Source organism: Acinonyx jubatus, chromosome B3, assembly GCF_027475565.1.
Source record: "Acinonyx jubatus isolate Ajub_Pintada_27869175 chromosome B3, VMU_Ajub_asm_v1.0, whole genome shotgun sequence".
Classification (NCBI taxonomy): Eukaryota; Metazoa; Chordata; class Mammalia; order Carnivora; family Felidae; genus Acinonyx; species Acinonyx jubatus.
The window spans coordinates 78,492,599-78,508,171 of record NC_069386.1 but is presented as its reverse complement, the minus strand read 5'-3'; the positions used below and the strand labels follow the sequence as shown (position 1 = coordinate 78,508,171).

General features: G+C 37.4%; 1 long non-coding RNA gene across 3 annotated transcripts in view; it reads left to right on the top strand.

Annotated features, from left to right (window-relative positions):
- LOC128316011 (uncharacterized) overlaps nt 1–15,032 on the top strand; it is a 134,717-nt gene extending 119,685 nt beyond the window's left edge. For all 3 annotated transcript variants that reach the window (XR_008299337.1, XR_008299338.1, XR_008299339.1), the window contains 2 exons: nt 1,279–1,364; nt 14,614–15,032. This is a non-coding gene — a long non-coding RNA (uncharacterized LOC128316011). The remainder of the gene's footprint in view (nt 1–1,278; nt 1,365–14,613) is intronic.
- Nucleotides 15,033–15,573: the final 541 nt, after the last annotated feature.

Sequence of the window (15,573 nt, the reverse complement as noted above, 5' to 3'; positions counted from 1 at the left end):
ACACCTTTGTTCCCCTTAGTGTGTGTTCTTGAGTAGATGGAATGAGTAGGAGTGAGTTTAGAGAGCTCAGCAAAAGCGAGGCCAACTCACAAAGAGTCTTATATGCTGTAAGAGAGAGACTTAGATCTCTCAGCACCTTATTAGGAAGGTAATGAAAAGCCATCAAAAAAGCTTTTTAGGTTTTTAGTTGTGTTGTACATGTGGAAGGTCAGGAAAAGAGGGAAGTTGATGATGACTCTTGGGTTTCTGTCTTGGGAGACTGAGAAGATGGTGGATGTTTGGGTAAAGAAAAGAGTGGGCTCAATTTTATGCATGGTAGATGAAAGTTTGGCAGGAATGGTTGCAAGAGGAGTTGAAGGAGGAAGGGAAATGTTGACTTTAAAGCAGAAGGAGAAAAAGAAACTCAACAAGAGAAGGTGGAGGCCTTATTGGCATAGCTAAGGGCTTCACAATACTGGGGGCTTTTTGCCACCTGCTGCTCTAGACTTGCTCAGCTCATTAAACAAACACTTCATACCTCGGGGAACCTATGGCATGGGAGAGAGAAACAGAAAAACAATTACAACACCATTGCAGGAGCTAGCATCATGCTTCTTTCCGTATTCCTGATGCCAAGAATGATGAATAGTGAGCCCCTTTATGCTTGTTGAAAAAATGGATAAATTAATTAGTGAAGTTCCTTATTAAAAGCATATAAAACATGATATAGGATTATCAAAGAAACAATGAATTATTTTTGAGTAGAGAGTAAATGTCAGATAATATTTAACAGAAAGTGGCATTTACTCTGGGACTTGAAGGCAGAGAATGGCTGAGAAACAGTTGAGGTAAAAGGAATGACATTTGTAAAGTCATGTTGGTATTAAAGTGAATCTATTCTTTATATTGAGCTTTTGTCCTTTTAAGATAGTGGTGTTGAGCTCTATTTTTAGTATGGATTATCACAGGGGGATTTAAAAAATTCTTAGAAAAAGACATTCACTCTTGAAAATATGCTTTTATTTCACGGTTTTTAAGATTGCTAAACTATTATGCTTTGCGCATACAATAAACAGAAATGGTGTGTACAGCTTCCCCCACTTAAATGAAATAGGGAAAATAATTCAACTAAGCTATTTCTGCAGTCATTGAGTGAATGATGTCATAATGATTTTATGTGAAGAATAGCATCAGTGTTGATGAGTAAATTCTGATAATTTTCAAAGACCTTAGTTTTAGAACGAATAAATGTGGACTAATTTAGGTTTAAAAACTACTATTAATTCTTTTTTTCAATAGAGCTGAAGATCCATGAATATGCATGTTTCCAGTCTTCCTCCTTGGAGTCTTCAACAGACTGTTGAAGTCTAGAACCCTGTCCTAAGGTATCAACATTCTGATATTGTTGTAATTTATTTATGCAAAATAAGAGAAACAAGGTTTTCTAGACTGTCACATGTGTCTCCTTCCTTAATCAAATACTGTTTAATATATTCTACATGTCAAATATAAATATGTATCATGAGGAATATTCTGGCTCCTGAAGATATGGCAGATTAGGGAGACAAAATTTACCTAAATGGAAAATCAAAAACAGTCATAACTTGTGATTTTGATTATTAAAGTTCAGTAGAATTCCCAAAGAAATAAATTCTCTTTTTAGCTACTTGCCTTGTTGCATGTTGGTAACAATACCTCGGTATACAAAAGACCCTACTATGTACATCTGAGAAATTTATGTTTTATTCACCTTCTGCTCCTGAATCTCTACTTATATTCTGGTGTTTTTTCCAAAAGAATTACTTTTATGAACACTTTCAGTAGGCAAAAAAACAAACAGCAAATATTCTCTAAGTGCTTCCTGTGTACCTGTTACCTTGCCAGTTATGTTGGAGGCTTATGAGATGAAAAAGACATAGGCCCTGCCGTCGACATGCTTTATTTGGTAATGGGAAGAGTGACAAGTTAGACAAGTACTCAAATGACTTTGATCCAGTCAGAGTAAGTTAAGAATCACGGAGAAAGAACTCAAAATGCTATGGGTGAAAGCAATTGTCTCTCAAAGCATCAGCAAAAAATAATAGAATCTTCTATGTATCAAATGCTATGGGAAATAAAAAGGCAAAGAACATGGGTCTTCATAGAACAGCAAAAATGAGATTCAGTAAATGTTTTTTTTCTTTGAATGGATCATGTAAACCTTCAGTTTACTTGATATAAAGCATCATCATATACCTTGAAAGACTCAGTGAAGTCAGTATCATGTTTGATAAGTCTTTCCTGTCCACAGCCTGAGCTCAGGACCCAGGGCAATTTTCCCTTTGGTCTGAGACTCAAGTATTTTTTTGGAAGCAGACAACTTGAGGGTCCTTTTCTCTTTCAAGATCAGGGACATCTCTTATTAGCATACTGTAGCTGGCATATTTCAAGCACCTACTACCCACACCATATATGAGGTGTGGTACCTCATTCCTATTTGATTCTCTGTATGACTCCTGGAAATAAATTCAGTGGGGCAGCTTTCTGTGGTTCTCACTCTAAGACCACATGTTGTTTCCAACTCATATCTTTGGGTGGACAATGAAACTGAAAACTTAAATCTGTCTTTGTTGGGCTGGCCTCCTAGCTGTTTCAAAGGTTCCGGGGATCTAGATGATATTGCTTCATTGGCTCCTGAGAGAAGTTTACCCATTTAGAAGTCTTGGTCCCACCCCTCAGAGATTCTTATTCAACTGGCCTGAGCAAGAGATTTTTAAACGCTCACACATGATTGTTATTTGTAGGCAAGTATCAGAATCACCAAGTGTTCTCCATGGATGCCTCTGGGTTCTGGGAGCCCTTCCTCTCTGGTTCTGAGGGAGCTTGACAACTCCTCTATGGTAGGAAGCATGGCTTTACCAAGCCCTAATATTCTAGGGAACATCAATTAGAATATTTGGGGATCAATTTAAAATATTATGTAAATATTTAACTTAGAAGTCAATATCAGTTTTTCAGGTTCCCTTGATTCTTCAGTTGACATTCATTTCTTGGGAAGCTAGTATGGCAACCCCTATTCTAGGTAGATAAGATGCAATTGTGAGAAAGACTCTCTTCTGCTAATGAGAACCTACATAGTATGGTAGAAAGAACACAAGTTTCAGAATCAGAAAATCATTTGTTTGGGTGTGGGCTCCACTATTTACTTTGTTGTGTGACTTCAAAAACTAACTACAGCAAGACAGACTCCTCTCTCCCACCTGGGGCTCAGGTATCATGTCTATAAAATTGAGATATCCATACATAGTTCATGGTGCTATGCATTCAGACTAGAAGTCATACACACACACACATTTCTTCCACTTAACAACGATCTGCTTACTATATAGTAGACACTAAGCAAAATATTTTATGTACTTTTTAAAATGAAAACCCCAAGATAATTCATTTATAGATGAGGAAGCTGAGGCTCAGGTTAAACAGATTGTTCACAGTCACACATATGGAAAGTTGCAGAGGGAAGATTTGTCTGATAATATGGTAGATCATTATAATGATGGCTCCCAATGAATCACACCTCTCTGTGTCAGCCACGTGCCTTTGCAAGTGAAGTTGCTGCTTTTCCTATGAGATAGAAACTATTTATGTCTCCTTGAATCTGTACTGGCCACATGGTAGATGTGATGTTGTGTGAGTTCTGGAGCCTCGGTCTTAATAGACTATGCAGCTTCTACTCTTGTGGTCTTGGAACCTTCAGAGTACCATGCTGTGAAGAAATCCAGTCTAGCTCACTGGAGAAGTGGGGCCATGTAGAGGGAAACTGAGCTTCCTAAACTGACAGCCAATACCAATTTCAGTACATGTAAATGAGACTATTTTGCTGTCAAGCTGTGAAGTGACTGCACCTACCTGAGTGACCCCCACAAGACCAGCAGACAAATTGCCCAACCAACCCTCAGAACTGTGAGAAATAACAAGTAACTGAGTTTTGGGGTGGTTTGTTATGCATCTGAAACAGATAACTGAAACAGGTCAAAGTTCTTGCTTTGAACAACTGTCTAGAGAATAAAATATATAGTATACTGCTTGGCACACAGTATATATTCATTAAATGGTGAGTATTAGGATCATCATTGTTAGATTAGGAGGCAAAGCATACACATTCAAATATCTCATTAATAGCAGTGATGATAAATAGCAATGTGTTAAACAAACAGATGCCATGGGAATTAGGTGACATTCACTCTGGGCTGGAAGGGTAGGGTGGCATTGGCACTACTAGCCCTTGAAGCTTTCATGCACTTGATAAACCTGTAGAAATCCCATTGTCCTTCAAAACTTTGCCTGGATTAGCTTATGGTCACTAAACTTATAACCGCTGCCCACTTCTTTTTACTGCTTCCCATGTTGTTAATGTGAAAGAATATGAGCCCCTGCTGGCACTTCCCAAAGTCACAGAATTCTATTAAAAAATAAGAGAATTCTATTAAAAACAACTGCCACAGAAAAAGAAAAGTTTAAATAGGCAATAGGCAATTACCTGAAGGCCTGTTCCCTGATTTCCCTTGGGCAGTTTTCTGGAAGGTGCTGGCATATGAGTCAGTGCACAATTTCATGACTGGGAGGGAGGTTATCAGAAGCAGGATATGCCTTTTCTTTAGGGGAAAAACAAGGTATATCAACATAAAAGTCTTTTAAACACTTTCAATAACCAGAATGATCTTGAATTTTTAAGACATCTTGAACTCCTTTAGAAAGCATTTTAAGCCATCACTGTTTTGATATTGCCAAGAGGTTAGTCTAAGTGTCATTGCCTTTGAAAGCAATTTTTTTAACCAAAAGATAATTTAATCATTAAATGGCAATTTGGTCCAATAAGCAAGAGTAAGGCAGTATCAGCATGAATTTCAAAAACCTGCTAAGAGCTATAAATATAGCCTGCAATATTTTGCAATATCTAAAGTGTTTGGCCTAATGTTGAACATGCTCCATTGTTCAAACCAGCTGTGTTCTTTCACTCTTTCATTTCTATAAAACTAGGATAAAGGCTGTCAAAGCAAATGCGGCAGCAGCGGCAGCAGACTTTCTTGCTGAAAAGTTCTGTGTACATAGTACATAGCAATCTCAAGATGGAACTTTGAATGTTTCAAACCAGAACAAAATCTTCATCTAATTATAAGTGAACTATATTAAGCACAAAAGGCAATTTCAAATTATACTGAACAAAGTTACATTTTACTCTTTGCTTTCAAAATGCATTTGTCGCAATTTTACAAACTAATTGCAAATTCATTTTGCTTAATTTTCTTAGGTTATTTCTTTTATTGCTTTCAAGTGCTCTGCATATTTCTGAACCATCGAAATCCATAAGGAAGATTTAGAGGATCTTTTTTTGTTGTTGTTAATTTGTATTTAAGATGGTAGAATAGGAAATGAATCATTCTTTTTGTTTCTAATTCTTGGATTAATGTGGTGACCAGTAAACCAGTTCCAGTTATTAGAGACACATTCAAAATAGAGGGAGAAAAAGTTACCAGTGATGAGCACATTTGAAAACTAGATTTGGAGAAAGACATGACAGTTTAGAGACAAACTCAAATGGAGCTGAATGTAACTGACTGCCTTTTATACCTATATGATCGCAGGTCTTTGTATAACTTTGCATGGTTTCTTAAACAGAGGCAGCTCTCCATTTCTACCAAGGTTAGTTATCTGCTATGTAGATTAACTTTGGCAAATGGTTCATTTAAGGCTGGTTAATTCCAGTTTGTCTTACCCAATTACATGCTGTGTCTAGGCTAAAACAATTCTAAACTCTAAAATTCTTGCATTCCAAAGTTAAACACAAGTTGAAATTTGTTGTGTTATTTTATATTTACGGTCTGCCCTCCTCTTGCACCGTTAGTAGGGTTGATGGATGGTAGCCAGTGTGCAGCATGTACCATTTTGTTTCACTAGTTTCACAGACAAAGCATGTTTTTGTAAGAATTGAATTCATGTTCTACATGGGCTTTATTCATAGCTGACCTAGAGGGACGTGTCAGTCCCTAAAGGGTCTGCATTGTATTCTTAGGGGTGGTGTGTGTGTGTGTGTGTGTGTGTGTGTGTGTGTGTGTGTGTGTAGGGGGAAGGGTCTCTGGGTGGAGACGGGAGTCCTGTTCTGTATTTTCTCCCCTGCAATGGAACAGACAAGATAGCTACCAGAATTGGGTTTCTAGACCTACATGTTTAATATTATTACTCTATCTTCCTGTGACTAAGTGAATTGTTTATGTGTTTGTTAATTAATTGCCCCCAAATGATAAGATGTGTGTATGCTTCTTTCTGCATTTTGTGGATTTTAGCAGTTTTTGCTTCAGGGGAATGTCATTAAATTGTAATAATAACCTACATTTACATAGCACCTTCAATACTTTTATACTAAAGGAACCTAAAATACTTTGAAATTTCCCTGAATAGATGTAAGAGCTATACATATATTTCCTTAGATGTCCTGAAATATCATCTTGCCTATAATTAAAATACAGTCATTCTTAAAACATAGCCATAGAAAATGAGAAGTATTATCTCCTTGGCTGGAATTGGAATTAATCAAGGATTTTGGATCTAAGGAGACCATTTAAGGACACAGAGATCTAATGCATGGTTTTTTGGTCTCAGCTCTGCTCTTGCTTGGGTTACTTTCTTCTGGCCATCTAGTCTACCACAATATCGTAGGAAAGAGTCCTCTCTTCCTTTTGATACTCCTCCTCCTCCTCTTATGCCTCCTCTTCTTCCTCCTCCTTTGTCTTTCTTAATATAATGACTTGGTCCTTCCTCTTGCTTAGGTGATAGCCAAAGTTTATGGCTCTATTATTGATTAGAAACTCTTGGCTTTTCAGATTCTTGCTGAAATCATAATATCAAGATTTCTATTGCCCAATTCATACCAAACTCCCAGCTGAAAGAAATAGTCATCTCATAGAATGGCCTGAAGTATTTCCAGATGGCTTATTTCTCCAGATATTTAAATATTTACGCTTAGGATCATTTCAAACCACAAGAGACCTGGGTAGTTTAAGCATTTTATTTTACTCTCTCAAGAGATTATTTTTTCTGAATTTTATTTAGTAATTTATTTTCATATTCAGGAATGATTTTGGACAGCTGCTTTTATTGAGCTGTGCTTTACTGTTGTGCCATTTGCTAGATTAAGGGAAGTTGGGAGACAAAGGTCACTTGAAAGTTGTTTTGTTTGTCACAGGAGTGTTACTAGAAAGTGCATGGCATCACACAATCTTCTCTTTATGTGGATCTGAAAGAGACATTTCTCTCTGGTCTCAGTACTGGGAAAGGCTTGGCTTCTTTATAGCAACTGTGTTATTTTTACATCATAGACACTACCAATCATATCATATTTTTCTTTGGCTGCTCACAAACTCACAGCCAAATTTGTAACCCACTTCTAGGAGCTGTGCAAACTTTATAGCCTACATTTCTCTGTGCTAATCTTTCTCTTGGTTTTATTTTTCTACTCTTTTTTTTTTACCCTCCTCTGATTATTTTAACATGATCTACTCTATGTATTTTTTTGAACGTATCTCATATCCTTTGAAAATTAGGGTGCACTAGATATAAACAAGCAAATAAATAGAAAGGAAAAGCATTCTATGGAACCCCAGGGGTGTGTGCATTATTTCACATACAGCCAAGACAGAATGCCCTCTGTCAGTGCTGCTAGGTTGTGTGGCATTCCTAAATCTCATCTCTGGAGACCTGGGGCTTTAGACTTTGTAGCAGGATATTCTACTCGGATTTCCAAGAGGAAAAGGTGCTCTAAGCCCAAGTGGGAATTTTAGTCTTCTCTTGTCATGTTGGATTCCAAAATTCTTAAGGAATGTAATAGGATATTTGAAGTGAATTCCAACTCCATAAATCCTCCAAATGAAGAGATCACAGGAAGCTCAGAACTGCCTGGTCTTTATGGCTTATGGCTCAAGTATTCTATATGGAAGGGAATCTTCAGGCAGGAGGGAGGAGGCAGAGCCTGACACTAGATGCCCACATTAGGTTGGAACAGCCCCAAAGCTGGAAGAGTGAGTAGCAGGCCTGCCCATGTAAGAGAAAGCTGGATGGTCATGATACTGTCTCCAGGGACTCTTCTTTTATGGTTTAGGGAAAACAATTGCCATCAGCGTTCCTAGAAATGATCTGGGGACCAGCAGTCTAGGGCAGGACATTTTGGAGGGCAGGGATGTCAAGTGGTTAGCAGGTCCATCGGTTTTAGGACCACTGATCTTAGATTCAGTGAAATGATTCCATTTCCTCCCTTGCATGCTTAGCAAACAGTTAAGCCTTTTGCAACAATGCAAGTCTAAGTATGCAATTGTTGCCCTGTTGGAAGGACAGGAATAATGATGCCAAATGACAAATATGAGCCTGGAAAGATGGTTTGGCACTGCTCATGTCCTAATTCCTGCTCTATACTAGGATTCTGGTAAGAAGGTGATTGGGAATGATGTTTTTTTTTTCTTTTTTTCTTTCTTACTTTTCTTTCTTTCTTTCTTTCTTTCTTTCTTTCTTTCTTTCTTTCTTTCTTTCTTTCTTTAGTATGGAAAATGCTAGGCAGGCCAGGTAAACAAAAAGGAGCCTAGATAAAAGTGTTTTTTTTTTTTTAACACTGACTCTGTTCCCAGGTGTGAAATTCTGTCCATCTTTGAGATCTAATTTTATTTGAAAAAAATATGGACAGAAAAAGGCAAGAACAGCACACCATCCCTGACTCTCTTACCAGCTTCAGCAGAGGTAAAAAGGTAGAACATTTTATCAATATAAATGATTTCCTAGAGCTTCCCCAGGAAGTAGAGTAAGTGGGATTGGGACATATGAGAAACATTTTGAATTTTCTGAAGGAAGATGATAAGGTAATAAAAGCTGAGATCAATTTAGAAAGTCTGACTAGAATTGAGGATCTCCCTGCCTAGCCTGAACAGCCACAATTTTCAGTCCTTGTGTGAATTCCAAGTGACAGCAGGGAAAGGAGTCCTCTGCTCTCCAAACACCATGCAGTCAGTTGTAGTAGTAATGGCAGAGCCCATAGATAATGTCATGCCAACTAGAGGTTGGTGAGAGGTGAGTGCAGGTCTGCAGTCTGAACACCTGGGGCTGGCTTGAGGCCTTTGGCACTGTCTTATGTTTACATGAGTCAGCCCTCAGAGATTCTTTGGCTTCCTGTCTGATTTTTAAGTCATAGCCAGATTGGAGAGGCAGACCAAACTGAGGTCTCCGGACTATAGCAAATGAGAACTTTGGTTTTGACCAGGGTCCCAGATCTCCTTGGGCCCAACCTTCTAGCAGCATATTTGACTTGACTGCTCATAACAAGATGTCACTTAAACCAGCTCCCCTAGTTACTTGAGATAAATAGCACAGAGGGAGAGAGGGAACTGAGGGAGAGTAATATAAAAATGTGTGCTTTTAGCTGAGATTTTCAGCTACTCCTTTTGATTTTCAAAATAGCCCCCATTTCTGAATTCTGAATTTCTGGGAGAAAGATGTCAAATCTAATGATTGCCATTTAGTTTTTCCAGTGATTCATTGGTACTGGGAAATAAGAATTGGAAGGGAAGACAAGGATTGCAGCTGGACCAATTTTGTTTTTTCTTCTCCCCATATTGTCGCCACAATGATGCTATTTTGTGTAGGTATGTATCTTCTGCATCCTTATGCCCTGCTTTAAACTCTGGCAAGGAATATATGAAAAATTTCTCCCTTCAATTCTGTTAAAATTATTTCAGTACACAGTAACATAACCTCCCATTGTATAAGTTTCTGACAGACATTTGAAAAAATATAAAGCACTGTTATATGAACCTTAGAAGGTGAATGGAGTGTGGTCTTTGCCTTCCAATTGAACAGGGAAGTTATGCTATATATTAAGCTATCTATAACATTTGGCTTGCTGTGACACATGTGTTGGAAAATTTGGAAGTAAAGCTCTCTGGATGTTCGGAGAAGCTGGAGGAAATTTTCTTTTTCTAAATTAAAAAAACTTATTAAAAATTTTTTTTGCCTCTAAAATTTTTATTTTAATTTCAGTTAGTTAAAATATAGTGCTGTATTAGTTTCAGGTATATAATATAGTGATTCAACAATTCCATACATTACCCAGTGCTCATCAGGGAAAGTGCATTCCTTGGTCTTCACCACCTATTTAACATATCCCTCCACTCTCTCCCTTCTAGTAACCATCAGTTTGTTCTCTGTAATGAAGAATCTGTTTCTTGATTTCTCTCTCTCTCTTTTTTCCTCTTTGTTCATTTGTTTTGTTTCTTAAATTTCACATATGAGTGAAATCATATGTATTTGCCTTTCTGTGACTTACTTCACTTAGCATTAATACTCTCTAGCTCTATCCATGTCATTGCAAATAGCAAGATTTCATTCTTTTTTATGGCTGACTAATACTCCAGTAATGTGTGTGTGTGTGTGTGTGTGTGTGTGTGTGTGTGTGTGTGTGTATCACCTCTTCTTATCCATTCGTCAATTGATGGAACCTTGGGCTGATTCCATAATTTGGCTACTGTAAATATTACTGCAATTAACATAGGGGTGCATGTACCCCTTCATATTAGTGTTTTTGCATTCTTTTGGTAAATAGCCAGTAGTATTTGGATTGCTGGATCATAGGGTAGTTCTATTTTTAATTTTTTGAGAAACCTCCATACTGTTTTCCAGAGCGGCTGCACTAGTTTGTGTTCCCACCAACAGTGTAAGAGAGTTCCTTTTTCTCCACATCCTTGCCAACACCTTTTGTTTCTTGTGTTGTTGATTTTAGCCATTCTGACAAGTGTGAGGTGATATTTCAATGTAGTTTTGATTTGCCTTTCCCTGATAGTAAGTGATGATGAACATTTCATGTGCCTGTTGGCCATCTGTATGTCTTCTTTGGAGAAATGTCTGTTCATGTCTTCTGCCCATTTTTAAAATTGGATTCTTTGATTTTAGGTGTTGAGTTTTATAAATTATATATATATATTGGATACTAATCCTTTATCAGAAATGTCAGTTACAAATATCTTCTCTTATTTAGTAGGTTGTCTTTTAGTTTTGTTGATTGTTTTCTTAACTGTGCAGAAACTTTTTATTTTGATGTTAGTCCCAATAGTTTATTTTTGCTTTTGTTACCCTTGCCTCAGGAGACACATCTAGAAAAAAGTTGCTGTGACTGATGTCAAAGAAGTTACTGCTTGTGTTCTCTTCTAGGATTTTTGTCATTTCAACTCTCACATTTAGGTCTTTAACCCTTTTTGAATTTATTTTTGTGTATGGTGTAAGAAAGTGGCCTAGTTTCATTCCTTTTGCATGTTGCTATTCAGTTTTCCCAGAAGAAATTTTCATTAAGCTGTTGGGAAATGTTTTTCTAGGACTGTAACTTTTGTAGCTAGAACTTGAGAGATATATATTATAGAATTTTAGAGTTAGAATGAGGAGGGAGGGCAATATAGGAACATGGATGACATAAGCTATAAGGCCAAGGGTGGTTTCAGAGAACAGACACTGGCCCAAGTGTAGGGTATATAATAATATTAGTAATAGCTTATCTTTAGGATATTCTATGGTTTTCACTTCTTCCCCCCATATGTTATCACATTTGATCTTTATAACAACTCCACAGGGTGCACCTCTATTTGTTGAGGATCAAGTTAATGAATTTTTTCTTCCTCACTGGGCACTAGGGAGCCACAAAGGTTATTTCTGAGATGGGCTTAATGAAGAGCAACCCAGCTAGAAGGATTTTTTTGCAGGCTGGATTGGAATGAGAAAGTCTGGAGTTAAGACAAATTCTGACACTATGGTGGTTGTATAGGTGCGAGAACAGAAAGGGAGGAATGAGAAGACATCCCCAAGTATAATTGCAGATCAAGTGGAAGTGACTTGAATGCTTCAAGAGGGACTCAAAAGCACTATTTTATGAAATACTCTGCTGTGATCTTTCCTTAGAGTTAATTGTTCTTTGTATTCTCAGAAAATTTTGATCACTTTAGTACTTCTTTCTGCCTCATTTTATTATTCTTTACATATTTCATACTTACTAGGTTGTAAGCTTCTGGCAGATAAGAATAATGCTATTTATCTTTGTCTTCCCTTGGAGGAAGCATAGAGCTTGGTCACTTGCACATAAGTAGTATTTAATAAACACTTGCCATATTTAACTAGTTTGGCAGTGAAAGACACAAAGAAAGCTTAAAACAGCAGGGTTGCAGGAAAGGGTTATTTATTCAAGAAACAAGTGAAATAAAGTAGACAGGATATCCAAGATGGAGTCAAACTTGGTTTAAATCCTGGCGCACATTTGTTTTCTAAATGACCTTGGCCAAGTCACTTAATGTTTTTAAGCATTATATTTTCCATCATATGACATCCCAATGATAAAATCAACCTTTTGAGGTTGCTGTGAGGACTAAATAAAACATTACGTGCAAGTTGTCTAACACAGTGTTTGGCATGGAAGAGATTTTCAACCATGTGAGTTCATGTCCAGGTCTGCTCCAGCCCCCTGACTTGAGTATGTTCCTAGACGGATGAGGAGAAGATTAAGAGATGGAAAACATAAAAGAAAGGAGAAATTATAGATCAAGTTTCCATAAGATGGAGCAGGCAGAGAAGGTATTTCTGAAAAGACAAGACAGATACTCTTCCCTTTAAATAGGCAGAGAAGGAATAGTGAAAATTTATTTTCAAGTGAAGAGTAGTAGTTTCAGGAACACTGATCTCAGAAAACTTGGAAGATTATCTTCTAAAGGTGAGAGGTAAGGGGGAGGGGATTGTAAGTGCGGTTGAGTACTGAAAGAGAGTAAATAATGTCTGGAACAGCTGCTATGGGATTGGGACAGGGAATCAACAACACAAGAGAAAGATTGCTTAAAAGTAATTAAGGTCAGTAAAGCCTGGATGGCATGAATTTGCTGTTGACACAATCAACAAAGCATCAAAAAGCATGAAGGACATGTATACATATATATTTTTTTTTCTGCAAAACAAATGTATACTGATATATTCTGTCAAAGAAACAGAATAGCTTGCCCAGTCTACTGTTATATTATATCTGGAAAAGACTTTAGAGATTATGTAGTTCAACCTAAACTTAGGTATGGCAAATGAGTGTGACTTGCCAGAAATTATTTTACCAGGAGGCCATATGGCATAATGGTTAAGAGTGTGGCATTAGGATCTGCCTGCTGCATATGAATCCCAGCAGTGTAGCCTTGGACAAGTTTTTTAGCCTTTATTATTATAAAATTATCCAGTGCCTGAGATACAATAGTCACTCCATGAACATTATCTAGACTCAGATCTGATTCTTCTGTACTGTTCTGTCTGCTACATGAGGCTGCCTTGTTGACTGACAGAACTCCCTATGGATTGACCATGGATAATGGACTGTAATCTCTTTTGGTGCAACTCTTTTTATTTTTTATTTTTTATTTTATTATTTATTTCTTTATTTTTTCAATATATGAAGTTTATTGTCAAATTGGTTTCCATACAACACCCAGTGCTCATCCCAGAAGGTGCCCTCCTCAATACCCATCACCCACCCTCCTCTCCCTCCCACCCCCCATCAACCCTCAGTTTGTTCTCAGTTTTTAAGAGTCTCTTATACTTTGGCTCTCTCCCACTCTAACCTCTTTTTTTTTTTCCTTCCCCTCCCCCATGGGTTTCTGTTAAGTTTCTCAGGATCCACATAAGAGTGAAACCATATGGTATCTGTTGTGTAACTCTTTTTAAAAAACATATCAGAGGGGCGCCTGGGTGTCTCAGTCAGTTGAGCGTCCGACTTCGGCTCAGGTCATGATCTTGCAGTTTGTGAGTTCAAGCCCCGTGTTGGGCTCTGTGCTGACAGCTCAGAGCCTGGAGCCTGCTTCAGATTCTGTGTCTCCCTCTCTCTCTCTCTGCCCCTTCCCCCACTCATGCTCTGTCTCTCTCTCTGTCAAAAATAAATAAACATTAAAAAAATAAAAAATAAATAAAAATAAATAAGAGACACATCAGATATATTGGGCTCATATTAGATATATTGGGCCCATATTTCTTATGAATTTGCATTCTTAACCTTTGACAAATCAAATTTTCTCTTCTGTGTTTCCACTGAATTTATACAGCACCTTCACGATAAGGATGATCTTGCTTGAAATACTTGTAATGAATGATCTTTATATATAATTTATGAAACTGCCTTATTTCTTTCAACCATATAGTTTTTACAACCACTTACTTTTGAAGACTAATCTCAATTTTCTTAATCAGAATTCTGTTAAAAAGAGAACCCTGTTTAATGTATTTTTGGGTAAGAAAACCAAGGCACAAGGAGAGTCATTGAGTTTCCTGAGGCCAAACAATGGCAGAAATGTGAGATATGAAGCATGGATTATCCATAGAGTGTGGCTTCTCTTCCAATCATAACCTCAAACCAACATGAGCTGATCCAGAGGCCTGATACATAGACCATAAGGCACTAAACTCCCTTTTTTAGAGCCCAGAAATAATTATTTCTTTCCTCTACTTCTCTGACTTCCATTTTTATAGTAATGAAGAAAGAATTAAAAATCAGGCCTAGTAAGACCATTTGGGCCTCAGGAAACAAATCAATTGTTTGTGTTTCCTTCATTCCAGAGATATTCTGAGGGTTGGTACACACCAGCCTGGAAGAGAGAAAGATCCATGGACCATCTCATTTCTGACTCACTCAGCCAGCTGGGTGTTGAGACTATTTCCATGGCTTCCAATCCGTCAGTGCTTGAAAACATTTACTACAGAAAGGATCGCTGGCTGAGGGAAGACATTTGTCTAATTCGGCAACAGCACTTTACACTGCATTTCCAGATTATGCCTCTTCTTGAAAATGATCTATTACAGGAGCAGTTTATAAAATTAAACACTTGTCATTATGCAATGTAAAATTCATGAAGCAACCAAATGTCAGGGATCTACATATTTAAAAGATGGGAGTTTTAGCATTTCTTCCCTGGCAGGGATTCTGAGCAGAAAAAGGCCCAGAGAAAAACATAGCTAATCACAAAGCTGTTTTGGAACAGACCAAACAACTCCTTTTTGGAACTGTTAGTCCAAAGGGACCCTCTTTTCCTAATGAAAAAAGTAATTATTTCTTTAATAAATATTTACTGAGTATCTACTATGTGCCAATCACTATGTAAAGCATGGGACAACATCAGTGATTATAAGCAATGTTCTGGCTCTCAGGGAGCATGCATTCTAGTGAAGGGTGGGGTACAGGGAGGCAGGCAGTAAACAAGTAAATAAATGAACAAGAAAACAATACTTTTGACATTCACGGTTCCCTCCTTACCCATAAACATTATTTTTTTTTCTGTCAGAGAAAAAGGAGATCTATCTCTTTAAACTACAGCAAACTTTTTTGAATTGCCAGGGCTAAATCACTCATGTGTACAGTTAACACTAAGCAATTGTGGGGTGCAGAATCCCATACTAGATTCAGAAATGATGAAATACTGTAAGGTGAAAAACTAGCTGTCTGTAAGGAACTTTCTTTTGAAGAAATATAAACCACACTCTTGATAAAACTGAAGATCATACTGTTAAGACCCTCTAAGC